The sequence below is a fragment of the Rhipicephalus microplus genome, chromosome 6 (genome assembly GCF_043290135.1).
Source record: "Rhipicephalus microplus isolate Deutch F79 chromosome 6, USDA_Rmic, whole genome shotgun sequence".
Taxonomy (NCBI): Eukaryota; Metazoa; Arthropoda; class Arachnida; order Ixodida; family Ixodidae; genus Rhipicephalus; species Rhipicephalus microplus.
In genome coordinates, this window is record NC_134705.1 from 70649077 (window position 1) to 70661022 (window position 11946).

The 11946-nt window shown below is 49.3% G+C and overlaps 1 non-coding gene across 1 annotated transcript; it reads right to left on the bottom strand.

The window, feature by feature from the left end:
* Nucleotides 1–386: 386 nt before the first annotated feature.
* On the bottom strand, nucleotides 387–570 carry LOC119168784 (U2 spliceosomal RNA). Its single transcript, XR_005109476.2, has one exon. It is a non-coding gene; the product is annotated as a U2 spliceosomal RNA (small nuclear RNA).
* Between the last annotated feature and the right edge of the window lie 11376 nt (nucleotides 571–11946).

Below are 11946 nucleotides of genomic sequence, written 5' to 3' on the forward strand. Positions count from 1 at the left end.
CTCCAATAGTGGAAATGGCTAAACAAGGCTGTTTTTTCACATACACAATTTTAAATTTCCTTTGAAACAGTAAAAATAAACTGCTCATTATCTTTCATAAATGGGATGTTGAAAAAAACTTGGAAAATGTATGAGTAAACACAAAGAAGGTGCTGCCCAATATAAATTTTCGACACAAAGATTTACTTTCACAAAGCAATTGGAAGTGTGAACACACATAGGGCACTTCCGCACGCGAGCGAAAGGCGGCGAATACCGCGTACATTGGGGCAGCGTGACACCAAGGCTTCGGAGAGTCGCCGCACACTCGCGGTTTACCGTAATATCTCTGGTGAATCCGGACACATCGTTTTTATTAAGAATAGTGTTGTACTCACGCCCGCTGGGGCGAGTGGGCCAATCCCGGAGATCGTGAAATACTGGGGCAACCCGCGGCGGAGTCAAAGCAAGCTTCAAGCTTTGTTCCGTATTGCAAATTTAAGTTTATTATCTTGGATACAAATAGAATCCGTATCGCATAGTAAGATAATAAGAATAGAGAGTTGTTATCAAAAGCGGCAACACATAGAGGCAATGGTAGTTTCGGCCTTGCTGGCCCGACCAAAGGCCGCCCGGACCTTCCGGAACTAAAGGGCCTGGCCGCAAGGGTGCAACGCCCTACCATCTGCCCCAGCGTCCACCCTTTCTTGCCTAAGGGCTTGGCCAGTCGCAGTGGCGTAGAGCCGCGGAGGAGCTGCCTTGGCAGAGGCCGGAAGAACAGGGGCTGAGCGGCACGCCTACCCAGGGCCCGGGAACCATTAGCTTAGTCGGGATGTCCTCTTTGGTGATCACTCTCCAGCTAAGCAAGCAGCCCTTGAACACATAGATATACAGTGGTGTAATGGGGTGAACCTTTAACCCACCGCGGGGCGTCACTCCCCTGCTACAGCACCCCAAAGTGAGACTGCCCAGGAAATCCCAAAGGCACAGAACTTCGTGGGCTAAAAGACACCAAACAGCTCTGCTAAATAGGCCAGGCGTTCAGGTGTGGAACATCATCGAGCCATAGAAGCAGTACCTAACCTCAGGATAGGGGAAGAACACGTAAATTACGGTGCAACTGATCAGTTAGCTCCCTAAGGAGCGCGTCTTGAACGTAGTGCAAGTGCCAGTAGGAAGGGGAGAAGAGAAGAGTGCGGAAAAAAAGAAGAGCGAAAAAAGTGGTCCCCCCTCAATGGAAGATGGCATCAAAGCTAGGCCCCAGGTCCAAGCACATATAATCACGAGGGGTAGGACTACATTTTGATCTTAGCCAAAATGGCGAGAAGCGATCTTAGCCAAAAAGCCAAGAAGCGCTCTATCCGCTTGATGTTTCTTGTTTCGCTTACAAACATGTTAAATCTGAAACCTTTTTTTGCCAGATGTCGAAGCCGTGCTTCCTTGCATGCAAGCGTTTTCTCCATTACGCCCATGACGTCACAATGAATGCTGGCCCGGCGCACATTATAAGGCACGTCACGAGACATGCTACAGCGTTCTTTTTAAACTTATACAAGGTCTACATTTCAATCTCTTGCATCAAAGCCTTGAGGGAAAAGAATGACTGTACCAAATTCGATTACGTCATCCATCTCACACGACTTCTACGATGGCTGCCCAAGCATCACCTCTGCAAAGGCGACCACAATCATCGGCGAAAAGGTTCTGCCGTTGGCTTCTTCAGCGTGCGCAACATATGCTTTGCAAGTTTCGACATGGCGGAACACCACACCGGAGTGGACGACGGTCCTGCCGTGAAATGCAGACCCGCGAACCCGTCCGAAATGCGTACACTGGGTATTGTTATGCTGGTCAAAAGATGGTCTTGTGGCACAGCGTAACAATATGAGTGTGCGAAACGCCACTGCGATGTCATGCAAGCTTTCCGACTGCAGGCTCTGAGTTTTGTCTGAAATGTCCAGTTTCCCCCCGCAGGGGCGCCTGCGCAAGTAGGCATTTGGTATGTAGCGACTCCACGGACCCGAGCTAACGGGGAAGTATTGACTTCCTCCCACGCCTAGCCGTGCGTGGCTTTGCCGTGTCCGGGGAAAAGGGGATCCTGGGCGTTGAGCTGACGCTGGGTGATTGGACCGTTAAGGCCCCCTGGCAGAGGCAACACACCCCTTTGGCCCCGGCTTCACGTAGACGGCCCCCCTGGGCTGACCAACCCAGGGGATATCGGCAGTCGCCTTTTCCTATGTCCTTCTCCCTACATCTTCGTCTTTATCTCTTACTATTTATCTGTCCTGTCTTCTACTCTCTTCTGTTTACTTCCAAACTTCCTGGCGGCTAGGGTTAACCCTGTGCAAATAGCCTACCTTGGTCTAGGCGCATTGGGTTATAGTTGCGTTGTACGGCTGGCGTCTGCAGGTTTTAGCATCCACAAACTTGTAGCGTCCCCTCGTTGGGCTCCGCGGTAGGTGGCCGCCAACGCTTCTGAAGAAAATTAAACTGGCATGCATAGAGCATTTTCCTTATTAAGTGATCGTACCGCCTTAAAGCGCATACGCACCGAAGACTTATGACTTTTCAACCGATCAAGTGAAAACTTCCCCCATTTTCATGTTATACATAGTGAGATAAGCAGCAAGCAAGCCAGAACTGTATCCCCCTTTGTAATAGCCAGCTGTCTCACAGAAACTCTTGGAGCCGGGTACAAAGTTACCAAAATGGCCAGCGGAGACCTCCTCCGTGAAGTTCGAGAAAAAGAACAGTTTGAAAAGCTACAGAATCTGTCAACTTTTGGTGACACTCCCATCACTGTAACGCCACACAGATCGATGAACACAACCGGTGGAGTAGTATCTGATGCTGATTTGCTCGGCTTGACTGAAGAGGAACTTCTGGAGGGGTGGAAGAGTCAGAATGTGACCAATGTACAAAGGATCACCATTAGAAGATACAACAAGGTAACACCGACGAAACACCTGATACTCATGTTCGCTTCCAGTAATCTGCCAGAAAGTATTCAAACATGGTACACAAAGACATCAGACCATACATACCTAACCCGCGTCGTTGTTTTAAATGCCAGAAGTATGGCCACAGCTCACAAAGCTGTCGTGGTCACCAAACTTGTGCACAATGTGGAGTGTCAGGCCACAATTCTGACAATTGCGAAGAACCATCACACTGTGTGAACTGTGGCGGAAATCATGCCGCGTACTCACGTTCATGTTCTTTCTGGAAAAAAGAAAAAGAGATCATCACTTTAAAGATAAAAGAAAACATTACATTTAAAGAAGCAAGAAAAAGTGTCTCGCCATTTTATGGCCCCACATATGCTGATGCGGCGCGCCAGGAGGCAGTGTCGCATCAGCCCTCGCCACTCCTTCGGCCTGCACAGAGCGAGCCATTGGCTGCCTTGAGACCAGAAACTCCAGGGTCCTCGGGTCTAGAGGCCTCACCTCGCCAGGCGAGGCCCAAGCTTCGAAAAACCAGCTCGCATGAGCGGGCATCCAGTGCCTCCGAGGAGGCAATGGATACGGCGGCACCCCTGGTGCAAAAAGAACGGCGCGGCTCTCTGGAGCGCGCCAAGAGAACTAAAAAGCTCATCACAGGGCCTGACCATGGCCCTGGTACTTGAGCTCGACCTTTCAGCTTAAACAATTCACTCCCTTAACGTACACACAGCACTACTTTACTTCCAATATGGACACACAAATAATCCATTAGAACGTCACAGGACTGTTTAAGAACCTCGACGACGTACAAGAGCTTTTATACAAATACTCACCTAAAGTGCTGTGTGTACAGGAAACACACCTAAAATCCTCCAATACAAACTTTTTACGTGCTTACGTCATATACCGAAAGGACCGAGATTATGCTGTGGCGTCATCCGGTGGCGTAGCCATTATTACTATCCAAGGAGTAACGTGTACACATTTACCACTCCAGACATCTCTTGAGGCGGTGGCTGTTCGAGCGGTACTTTTAAACAAACTCGTCACCATCTGCTCTTTGTATGTACCTCCCCACCACCGTCTTGAAAGACGTGAATTTCAGTCTTTATTAGACGAACTGCCAGAACCTTATTTGCTTCTTGGGGACCTAAATGCACATAGTGGACTGTGGGGCAATTCTCGCTGTGATGCACGAGGTCATCTCATTGAACAATTTCTCTTCTCTTCCGGTGCCTGTTTGTTGAATAGGAAAGAGCCAACATACTATAACGTTGCCAACAAAACTTACTCATCTATCGACCTCAGCATCGTATCACTTTCACTCCTACCCCTACTCAAATGAAAAATCATGGATAATCTCTATAATAGTGACTATTTTCCTGTAGTGTTGAGTTCACAAACAACATATGAAGCTCCTCCACACGTTCCCAAATGGCTGATAAACAAAGCAGACTGGGAACAGTTCCATAACACTACACGTTTGAGTTGGACAGACATATGTAGGTTAAACATAGATGAAGCTGTGCAGTATTTCACAGCTTTTCTAACTGACGCAGCAGCCAAGTGCATACCGGAAACATCTGGAATGCCCAGCAAACGACACGTCCCATGGTGGCACACAGAGTGTCGTAATGCGCGAGAGGAACAGAACAGGGCATGGAGGTTGCTGCGGAACTCGCCGACAGCGGATAGCCTTGAGAGCTTTAAGAAAATAAAATCTCGAGGCAGGAGAACGCGTCGCCAGGCCAGAAGAGAAAGTTGGCACAAGTTTTTATCAGGGATAAATTCGTATACACAAGAGGCCAAAGTCTGGAAAATGGTTCGTAGGGTAGCAGGAAGAAAAGTACACTCACTCCCACTCGTAAACACTCAGGGTGATACCTTGGAAGATCAGGCAAACTTCCTCGGTGCACACTTTGAACAGGTATCCGGCTCATCCCACTGTACTGACACTTTCCAAAAATACAGAACAAGAATAGAAAAGCAGAAACTCGAACACCAATCCACTAGATACGAAGCATATAACCAAGCTTTCAGTCTAGCTTAGCCCCGAACATCTCTAAACTCCTGCAGCATTTCTGCCCCAGGTTCTGACCGTGTGGTGTATGAAATGTTAAAAAACCTACCAGAAGAAACGCGAAAAACCTTACTCTGTTTGTACAATGCTATCTGGTTTTCTGGCACTATCCCTACCTCCTGGAAAGAGGCTATTGTTATTCCTATTTTTAAAGAGGGCAAGAACATTTCTTTACCCTCGAGTTATAGGCCTATAGCACTTACAAGCTGCTTGTGCAAAGTCTTCGAAAAAATGATAAACTGCCGACTTGTACATTTCCTTGAAACAAACAATCTGCTTGACCCATTTCAGTGCGGGTTTCGAGAGAGTAGATCCACCACAGGCCACCTTGTCCGTATCCAGGCACAGATCAGAGACGCCTTCGTCCATAAACAATATTTTCTGTCTGTGTTCCTCGATATCGAAAAGGCTTATGATACAACATGGCGATTTGGAATTCTAAGAGACCTGTCCCACCTTGGCTTGCATGGAAGAATGTTTCACATAATCGAAAGTTACCTGCCAAACTGGACATTCCGTGTCCGAGTGGGCACGGTTCTTTCCCAAACATTTGTCCAGAAAACAGGCGTGCCACAAGGTGGTGTACTTAGCTGCACCCTTTTTCTCATCAAAATGAATTCCTTGCGCTTGTCAATCACTCGGAATATGTTTTATTGTACATATGTCGATGACGTCCAGCTTGGCTTTAGATCTTGCAATCTGGCAATGTGTGAGCGTCAGGTTCAGTTAGGTTTAAACAAGGTCTCCAAATGGGCAGAGGAAAACGGATTCCGACTGAACCCACAAAAAAGCACGTGTGTGTTCTCCCGAAAGAGAGGCATGCACTCAGAACCGGACATTGAACTGAACGGTCAACGTCTGTCTGTTAATGCGGAGCATAAATTCTTAGGATTACTATTGGACAACAAGTTTACCTTCGTACCGCACATCAAGTATTTAAAAACAAAATGTTTAAAAGCCATGAATGTTGTAAAAGTGTTGTCACATACTACTTGGGGTAGTGATAGGCAATGCCTCATGAATCTGTATCGAAGCCTCATTCACGCCCGCTTAGATTATGGGGCCGTTGTTTATCAGTTTGCAACTCAAAGTGCTTTGAAGATGCTGGACCCCGCGCACCATTTGGGCATTCGCCTTTCTACGGGGGCTTTTCACACCAGCTCTGTAGAAAGCCTTTACGTTGAGTCAAATGAATGGTCGCTTCATCTACAGAGAACATTCATGTCCTTTGTATATTTTCTTAAGGTGAAAGCAGACAAGAAGCACCCCTCGTACTCTACTATTATTGATCTGTCAAGCTCCATTCTGTTTCAAAACAGGCCTTCGATGAGGCAGCCCTTCTCAGTTCGCCTGAAGTGTCTAGCTGAAGAAACTGAAGTGTCACTTGAACACAGTTTAATGGCTCCTGTAGCATACCCGCCACCGTGGCAGTGGCAGAATATAGACTGCGATGTGTCTTTCCTAGAGGTTACAAAACATGCACCTATTGCCCATATCCGAACATACTTTCTGGAACTTCAACACAAATACACATGTCCTGAGTTCTTCACAGATGCCTCCAAGACTAACTCCTCTGTGTCCTACGCTGCTGTCGGCCCATCCTTTTCGGATGCTGGCCCTCTACATCCAGGCACAAGTTTCTTCACAGCGGAAGCTTACGTTATACTTGTGGCAGCTAAACACATCAAACAATTACAAATACAAAAAGCAGCAATTTATACAGACTCCCTCAGTGTGGTAACGGCTCTGCACAGTCTTAAAAAACAAAAAAACCCGGTCCTTGTCTCACTTTACTCTATTTTGTGCACACTCTACACACTCAAACAACTTGTTGTAGTGTGCTGGGTGCCAGGGCACCGTGAGATCCAAGGCAACGTGAGGGTGGATCAGCTCACTGCATCCGTCCACGAAAGCACTGCCCCTACGCCCATATTAATCCCGGCTCTTGATCTTAAGCCGTCTCTCAAACGAAACTTCAGGGACTACTGGCAGAGCAAGTGGGATACACACACACAAAACAAACTACACCTTATCAAGCCACACCTTGGCCATTGGCCACCAGTATCAAAATCACGTCTAACAGAAGTAACACTAACAAGACTCAGGATAGGACACACATACACGACACACACACATCTTTTGTCCGGTGGTGATCCACCATTGTGTGATAAATGTGGTGAGGCGTTAACAGTTCTTCACGTTTTAATTCAATGTAAACAGTTAGACACTCTAAGAAGACCACACTTGCCCCGCCGCGGTGGTCTAGTGGCTAAGGTACTCGGCTGCTGACCCGCAGGGCGCGGGTTCGAATCCCGGCTGCGGCGGCTGCATTTCCGATGGAGGCGGAAATGTTGTAGGCCCGTGTGCTCAGATTTGGGTGCACGTTAAAGAACCCCATGTGGTCTAAATTTCCGGAGCCCTCCACTACGGCGTCTCTCATAACCATAGAGTGGTTTTGGGACGTTAAACCCTACATATCAATCATTAAGAAGACAACACTTTCCATTACCCTACTGACAACATATACCTCTACACCCTGCAATGTTCGTTGGTAGGGAACCGCTTTTTAGTAATAAATCATTGTTAGCGTTTTTAAAAGAAATTCAAAATTTTCATATTGATACGCAACAGCCGGCACAGCCTGTCTGGAAGAAAGAGAAAGACGACGTTGGTGGCTGGTTGTTTATGAACTGTCGCCATCTTGTTCGCCGAGCCAGTGCCTCGTATTTAATTTATTAAATAAGTTACCCGTAACATTATTGGTGGAGGTGGACGACTCCCGTACCTCGATGGAGACGCGCAGCGGTCGCAACACCGGGGACTCTTCGGCTACTTCAACTGCCAGTGCCTCATCCCCACCCGTCTCTCGATCCGAGTCGACAACCTACGTCACTCTGCCACCCCTGCGGGATCCTGGAACTTTCTCCGCTGACGGCACCATCGACGTTGACTCCTGGCTGCACCGGTACGAGCGAGTCAGTGCTACCCACCGCTGGGATCCCACGCTCATGCTCGCCAATGTTGTGTTCTACCTCGACGGCACGCCGCGGACATGGTTCGAAACCAACGAAGCCAAAATCACAAGCTGGGATCTTTTCAAATCGAAGATCCGTGATCTTTTCGGCGATTCATCTGGTCGTCAGCTCGCTGCCAAGAAGACTCTCGCCACTCGCGCCCAGACGTCTACTGAATCGTACGTCTCATACATTCTTGACGTCTTGGCGCTTTGTAGCAAGGTCGACCAGCGCATGTCAGAAGAAGAAAAAGTTAACCATGTCCTCAAATGGATTGCTGACGATGCCTTCAACCTGCTGGTTTTTAATAATGTCACGAGAATCGACACGATCCTGACAGAGTGCCGCCGTCTAGAACAGGCTAAAGCCCGCCGCGTCACCCACGGCATCACGCGCCTGCCGAACACAGCTGCTACTTCCTCTTGTGATGACTCCGTCCGCCCAGTTTCCCGATGTGACAACCTCACCCGCATCATTCGTCGTGAGGTCGAGGCAGCCCAACCAGTAGCTACTCCATTTCCAACGCCTGATCCTTCACCAACCACGATCTCACTGATACAAGCCGTCGTTCGTCAAGAATTATCGAACGTCGGCCTACACCCCATTCAACCAGTCTACTCTGCCGAGCCTTTTTATCGTCGTCCATCCGCTCCTCGATTTGGGTCCAACTACTCTCGACAGCGCAATTTGTCCGAATGGCGTACACCGGACGACAAGCCCATCTGCTTCAAATGCCGACGTGTCGGTCATATTGCTCGCCACTGCCGCAATCACTGGGCTCCGCCGGCACGCTATGGGCCTCCTACCCAAGCCACTTCTGACCACCAGTCGTCCTCAACATTTGATTTTGGTTCCCCTATGCCGACCACATCCTCTGATTCTGCCGCACCTCTGACGAGACCTCGCTACGCCCGCTCACCGTCCCCTGCTCGCCGTCAATCTCGTTCGCCCCCACAACGCCGTTTTGCATCTCCGACCTATTCGCAGCGCCCCCGACCGGAAAACTAGGCAGTGCAGCTTCTGGAGGTGAAGCTGCATTGACGACGACCTCTGCAAGAATACCGACGACCCGGAATCTGTTGAACGTTACATTAGACAATGTACCTGTGCGCGCATTGATCGATACCGGCGCGCATGTGTCCATAATGAGTGCTGCTCTTCGTCGCCGCCTAAAGAAAGTTGTAACACCCGCCTTGAACCGAGCCATTCGAGTCGCCGACGGGGGAACTGCCGCGATTATTGGCATGTGCTCTGCCCGTGTGACTATCGCCGATAGAAGCACTGCTGTTCTTTTCACCGTTATAGAAAATTGCCCTCATGAAGTAATTCTAGGCATGGATTTTCTAATCGCTCACTCGGCCCGTATTGATTGTTCAGCCGGCTGTCTTGACCTTGAAATGCCTCTACTTGCTGATCTGACCAACCCACCTCAAAGTTGCCTTTGCTGCATTGATTTCGCACGCCTTCCGCCTAACTGTGTCACACATATCGACCTCTTCTCTACACCACCTGTACCTGACGGCGATTACATGGTGGCACCAATTCATGCCGTGATGTTTACGCATGGCGTCGCTGTTCCGCACACCATTTTGACAATCGTTGGAAACCGCACATGCCTTCCTATTGTCAATTTTGCCCTCACTGCCCAAATTCTTCCACAAGGTATCGCCCTGGCCGAAATTACTGCTCTACAAGACCATACAATTGAACCCTTCAGAGTGGATGATTGCTGCACCTCAGACAATGAACCAACTCTAACACGTTCATCGGGCGTCGACGTTGACCACATGGTACCATCAGACCTCGCTCCTGATCAAGCCGAAGCCCTTCGTCACGTCCTGGCGTCCTATAGTGACATTTTCGACTTCGCCAGCACGGCTTTAAGCCGAACGAGTGTTGTTACTCATCGCATCAATACCGGTGACGCGAGTCCCATTCACCGACGTCCATACCGTGTTTCCGCGTCCGAGCGCACAGTCATACAACAGGAAGTCGAAAAGATGCTTGCAAAGGACATAATCGAACCCTCTTGTAGCCCCTGGGCTTCCCCTGTCGTCCTGATTAGAAAGAAGGATGGAACATGGCGCTTTTGTGTAGAATATAGGCATCTCAACAAAATTACGAAGATGTTTATCCGTTGCCTAGAATTGACGATGCCTTAGACTGCCTTTACGGTGCTAAGTATTTTTCCACTATCGACCTTCGATCTGGCTATTGGCAGATCGCTGTGGATGAGATGGACCGTGAGAAGACCGCATTCGTCACTCCTGACGGGCTTTATCACTTCAAAGTTATGCCCTTTGGTCTCTGTAATGCGCCGGCCACATTCGAAAGAATGATGGACTCGTTGCTCCAAGGGTTTAAATGGTCAACCTGCTTATGTTATTTAGACGACGTTATCGTTTTCTCGCCCACATTCGACTCCCATCTCAAGCGTTTATCGGCGATTCTTGAAGTTTTTAGTCGAGCCGGACTTCAACTGAACTCGTCGAAATGCCACTTTGCTCGTCGTCAAATAACCGTACTTGGCCACATCGTCGATGTCGCAGGAGTCCGCCCGGATCCCGAGAAAATTCGCGCCGTCACGGACTTTCCTGTTCCGAAGTCAACAAAGGACGTTCGCAGTTTTGTGGGCTTGTGCTCCTACTTTAGACGGTTTGTTAAGGACTTCGCCATCATTGCACGCCCACTCACAAACCTCCTGAAGAAGGACACCCCATTTTTCTGGGGTGCTGATCAAGCCTCATCTTTTTCCCAGCTCACGACGCTCCTTACAACACCGCCGATTTTAGCCCATTTTGATCCATCAGCTCCAACCGAGGTTCGCACTGACGCTAGTGGGCATGACATCGGGGCAATGCTAATGCAACGTCAACGCGGACATGACCGTGTTATAGCATATGCAAGCCGCCTACTATCTACAGCCGAGCGCAACTATTCAATCACGGAACGTGAGTTTCTCGCTCTCGTGTGGGCAGTCGCCAAGTTTCGCCCATACTTATACGGGCGTCCATTCCGGGTAGTCACCGACCATCACGCACTCTGCTGGCTGGCCTCACTCAAGGATCCCACAGGACGCCTCGCTCGTTGGTCCCTACGATTACAAGAATACACGTTCACCGTAACGTACAAAACAGGGCGCTCACACCAAGATGCTGATTGCTTATCACGCTACCCCGTGGAAGCGGCTGCCCATACTGACACCTTTCCAGACCTTCTGTCTGTGACGTAGCTACTCAACCTTGGGCACGAACAACGCCTGGATGCTTCCCTGCGAACCATCATTGACAAACTTGAGTCAAGGCCTCGCGACGCATCTCTACAAATGTTCCTGGTAAAAGACGGCATCCTGTATCGCCGTAACCTCGATCCATATGGCCATGACTTGCTCCCCGTCATACCAGCACATCTTCGTGCGACTATTCTCAACCAACTTCATGACGCTCCTTTGGCGGGCCACTTGGGCGTCTCTCGCACATACGACCGTGTACGTCGTCGTTTCTTTTGGCCTGGTCTTGCCCGCTCTGTTCGACGCTACGTCGCCGCTTGTGAACCCTGCCAGCGCCGCAAAAAGCCATCTTCCCTACCAGCTGGATTCCTTCAGCCAATCGACATTCCCATCGAACCTTTTTTTCGAGTTGGCCTCGACCTGCTTGGCCCATTCCCGATCTCCAGCTCAGGCAACAAATGGATCGCTGTCGCCACTGACTATGCGACACGGTACGCTATCACACGAGCACTTCCGACGAGTTGCGCAACCGATGTGGCGGACTTTCTGGTATATGATATTATTTTAGTACACGGAGCTCCACGCCAACTTCTCACTGACCGGGGCCGCACCTTCCTATCAGCTGTCGTTGATGAAATCCTGCGCTCTTGCTCTGCCAAGCACAAGTTTGCCACTTCGTACCATCCACAAACGAACGGTCTT